Below are 4673 nucleotides of genomic sequence, written 5' to 3' on the forward strand. Positions count from 1 at the left end.
CCACCCACCCACCCCCGCCAAAAGGCTGGCAGAACCCCAGCCTCGCGGGACCTGGAGTGTGTTTGATTTGGACCCGGCTCCAGTGGTGGTGTAGGGGCTGGATCTGTACCTAAAAATACCCAGGAGCCAGGCCAGCTGCTGAGAGCTTCCTCAGAGGCAGCTGGGCCCAGGCAGGCCAGCTGAGGAGCTGGGTCTGCCCACATGCACGGGGAGCCCTGCTTTCTTACCTGTGAGATGTTCTGAGGACCTAAGTCATTCACCTCTTATTCACTAGGAATTCCTGGAGAGATTTAGGAAAGCAGGAAAGATTTTTTAAATTTGATCGTAACATAGAGCTGTTGGACACAAAAGCCTAAGGGAGCAGGCCAGTGGCATTTGTGGGGTGAACACATTTGGCCTGTGCTATAGTAAGGCCAACTGAGCCCAGGAGAGAAATAAGGGCCAGATGCACTTCTATCTTGTCAGAGCAAAGTCTGACCAGCATAGCTTAGCACGGGGAAGTTAATACCACTGCTTCCAGCTCCTACTTCCCCGGTACCTCCGAACATCCTAAGAGGTCACCTCACGCCTGAGGGGTCATCCACCCCAGATGAGACAGAAGAAACTGAGCTGTTCTTTGAGGTACCAGAGATGGGAGGCGGCCACGGATGACCTGGGAGTCAAGGACTCTCCTTAGGGCTCAGGACCTGGTGGTGCTGGTGGGGAGGTCTTGCTGAAACAAAAAGCTCCCCTCACAAAGCCAGACTCAAGACACAGCTCAAAAGGTCATCAACCACCTTCCTCTTCCTGGTTCACATGGGGAGACCTCAGCTCCCAGAGGGGCAGGAACTTGCTGAGGTAACTGGCCAGCTGGAGACAGCGCTTGACCCAGGCGGCCTCCAAGATGGCGGGGTGCCTCTAGCCACAGTCCAGGCAGACGCAGTCTCCACCCAGAGGGTCCAAAAGGTCGTATTCCTGGCTGGGGCTCTCGGTGGATGGGCCGGAAGAGGCGGGACCCTGGTGTCCAGTAGCGAGGCAGGTCCAGCCACCTCCCAGCCTTGGGCCGCCCTTCCGCTGGCGTGGCCCTCTCCAGGCTGGCCCCACCGGATTGGCGCCAGGAGGAGTCCCGCCCTGAGCTTGCTGTGTGACCCGGGGGTGGGGCCAACCTCTGAGCCAGGAGGAACCACAGCCAGAGGACAGACAGGCTGCTGCTCCTCTCCCTGCCCCCAGGAGGTGATAGGGGTGGGGTGCGGGTGGGGGACAAAGAAAGGTGGAAGAGAAGAAAGGGAAGCGGGGAGGGGGTTATGATCTTTACAGGTCATGGGGACACCTCCCTCTCCCAAGAATCATACCCAGACCACAGTTTCACACCTAATTGCTCCCTAATTGTTCCAAGGGCGGGAGTGAAGGAGCTGGCTATAGCGCTCCAGGCTGTGGCTGGGAGGGAGAAATTTAAATCATTTAACCATCCGATGCCCGGGACATAAAGACCCCATAAAGACCCCGGTCTCTGGGAGCCCTAAGGACTCTATCTAAAGGGATGGAGGACACCCTCAGGCAGCAAGCCAGTCACGTGAGGATCAAGGGGGGTTGAAAGAGCAATCCAATAGCAGCACCGAATTTAAATCTTGAGTTTGGGGTCAGAATGGAAGGAAGAGGCCCACGGGATATTAAGAACGTGAGCCTCATCAACTTTTACAGAGTGCTTCCTCCCCCCCATAGGGGGAAGGGGGTCTGGTGCCAGGTGCAGCAGAGTGAACCTCCTTCCCCACCCAGCAAAGGACAAGATGGACCAGACCCAGCTTATCTGGACCTGGAGACCCTCATGGGGCCAAGGGAAGGGGGCCAGAAGGAGCCAAGTGCACCATGCTGGTTACTTTCAGCCAGACAGCTTTCCCAGCTTCCTGGCAGTAATGCCAGCAGACAGCTGGCACGGGAGGGAGCCCAAAATAACCCAGACAGCTGGGATGGGGGGGTGCCATGGACACAGGCGATGGGCTACAAGTCAAGACACCTGGAACCCCGTCCTGGCTGCCAGTGGTGGCCTCGTGACCTTGGGTGAGTCACTTCTACTCTCCGGGTTTTTGGGGAGTGACCCCAAATTATGAGCCGATCATGGAATAGCCGGCGAAGCTGGGGAGAGGCACCATTCCGACTCAAACCACACAGGAGGAAAAACGGTGCTGGCTCCCTGCCTACGGAGAGTCAGTCTTCCCCTTTGCCCTGAGGCTTTGCCACGTGCCTCGGGGGTGGGTTGGTGGGGGAGGAGCTCACACAGCCCAACCCCCACTCCCTGCAGCCACATGGGAATGGAGGCCAACTAGTGTGAAGCCTGAACGTGAGGCCAAGCCCCCTTAATCACACTTAATCTTCCCACTCCAGCATCTTTTATTATCATTTCACACAGGAGACTCACCCAAGGTCACCAGCACAGCCATCAGACTTAGAGCCTCCCTTAATTAAGTGCCAGGATGGCTCTCAACCAAATCTCCAGGTCAAGCCCTTCTGACTCCCCAAAACCTCAGTTTAGCCCTCACATTGTGGGGTGGAGTAGAAGTGGGCAGAGCTCATCCCACAAGGAAGCCAAACCTCAGCCCACCTGGGGAGTGGTGGGGATCAGTGGCACCCGGACCCAAATGGTTCATCAAAGTAATCCCTTACTAGAGATCACGTGGGGGAGGGATCAGAGATCAAGGGCCACACCACTAACAGCTGTGGAGCTTCCTGGAGACAGTGGGAAACTATGAGCAATCACAGGTTGTGTTAGGAGAAAAGGAGAGAGCTGCCATTACTGGGAAGCTTAACGCCTCTGTGTCAGGCGCTCAGCTTGGGGTTTCAAGTGCATTAGCTCCCGTAGTCCTCACAAAACCTCCAGGTGTTACCCAGCCCAAGGGTTCTCAAAATGTGCCCTGGATGGCAGCCATTAGCATCACCTGGGAACTTGTTAGAAATGCAAGCTCTCAGACCTCACCTACTGAATCAAACACTCAGGACTGGGCCCTGGAGTCTAATGAGCATGCTCAAGACTGGGACTCACCCAGCTCCATTTGTGCACCGGGGGAAACGGGCTCAGAGACTAAGCAGCTCAAGCAAAATCATAGCACGTAAATGGCTAGCCAGGTTTCAAATCCCAATATGTCTGATTTTAGAAACAGGACTCTTTTTGGGGGAGGGGGGTGTGCAGAGAATGGTGGAATTCCCAGGAATGGGGAGAAGAGTGCAGAAGCCTCTTTCTCAGAGAAAGCTGGCCCAGATCTCAGGTACTTGTGTTCTCCACCTCCCTAGCAGCTAGACATCAGAGGGAAGAGGCCATTTCACAGTCACCCCACATGCCCCCACTTGGGCCGGAAGGGAGGGCCAGAGCAGGGCTGGGCTTCCTGGCAGCAGACAGTACCTTTCAGAAGAGGCACCAAGGGCCCGCTCCCCCACCACAAAACACACAACTGGGAAATACTTGCAAGTGCAGCCTCCTATGAGGCTCAACACTGCATAGAATTGCACGCCACAAACTCTTGACAACAGGAGCTGACAGGCGGGGATGGATGGCCCGAGCAGGCCCAGCAGGGAGCTGATTTCACACACACACAGTCCCACACATCTGTAGGGGGAGGGGCTGCAGAACCAGCCTAGCGGGTTTGGGGTGCCCGCCCTCCCTGGGCTCCAGGCCCAAGCCCCCCAAATCTCCCTCGCAGGCTGGCAAAGGGCTCACACCTACCTTATTGTCAGTGAAATTAGGGCTGCTCCTGCTGTCCAAAGGGCGATGGTTCAGTCGGGGGGTACCGGGCAGCTGTCCTTTCTCCAGCCAAGAGCCTGACAGGGAGAAGTCGGAGGGTTTTGTTAGGGAGTTGATAGCCACACACCGGGCAGGGTCCCCTTGAGGGAAAGGGAACCTCACAAAAGCCCCCCTTTTCCATCCGCCCAGGCGGCCCTCACTCAGGAAAGGATTGGGGGGTGCGGCTGAGTCACGAAGGTTCAGCCCGGGCGACTAGCAGCAGGAGGCGACTCATCTGCATTTCCAAAGGCCCGCCCCGTCCACATCCCCTCCCCGAGAAAGGGCCGGAGATGTGAGGCTTACCCTAGAGCCCTCCGCCTCGGGGGATCCCGGGGAAGGCCCGCTCAGCTTTCCCAGGCCGCACTCCTCCCCCATCCCCCACCCCCGGCCTCTAGAGCGCAGGGCTGGAGGGTGTGCCCTGAGCGACCAAATCAGGACGTCGGTGGCCTCCGGGAGGGCCTCAAGCCCAAACTGGGGACAAAGGGGGCCCCCTACCCCTCAGCCTCGGCTATCACGGGCGTGGAAAGCCAGACCTGGGCGCCGAGGCCCGGGTAGGCAGCGGGGATCGGCCTCCGGTCAGGGCCGGGCCCCGAGGGAGGCTTCCCCCGCCTCGGGAGGCGCCGGTCGGGGTCAGGGGGAGCCTCGAGGCCCCGACCGTCCCCGTGGCCGTCTGCTACTGGCTCCCGCGGCCCCGCCCAGCAGTGAGGCCTCCTCGTGCCCGCGTGGGACCCCGAGTTGGGCGCTGGGTCCGAGACGGCTGCGGAGCCCGCGCTCGTCGTCGAGGCCTCCCCGGGCCAGGGGCGTCCACGCGGGCGGCGGCCTGGAACGCGGGCGGCGACGCGCCGGCCTCCCCTCCCCCCTCGCCCGGCTCTGCCGCCTCCTTCCCTCCTCCCGCCTGGCGCGCAGCAGCCGCCACCGCCCG

General features: G+C 59.4%; 1 long non-coding RNA gene across 1 annotated transcript; it reads right to left on the reverse strand.

The window, feature by feature from the left end:
• Positions 1-757: 757 nt before the first annotated feature.
• Positions 758-4660, reverse strand: LOC117797983. Its single transcript, XR_004622772.1, has 2 exons — positions 4055-4660; positions 758-3789 (listed from the first exon to the last, which is right to left on the reverse strand). It is a non-coding gene; the product is annotated as an uncharacterized LOC117797983 (long non-coding RNA).
• Positions 4661-4673: the final 13 nt, after the last annotated feature.

Source organism: Ailuropoda melanoleuca, unplaced genomic scaffold, assembly GCF_002007445.2.
Source record: "Ailuropoda melanoleuca isolate Jingjing unplaced genomic scaffold, ASM200744v2 unplaced-scaffold2112, whole genome shotgun sequence".
Classification (NCBI taxonomy): domain Eukaryota; kingdom Metazoa; phylum Chordata; class Mammalia; order Carnivora; family Ursidae; genus Ailuropoda; species Ailuropoda melanoleuca.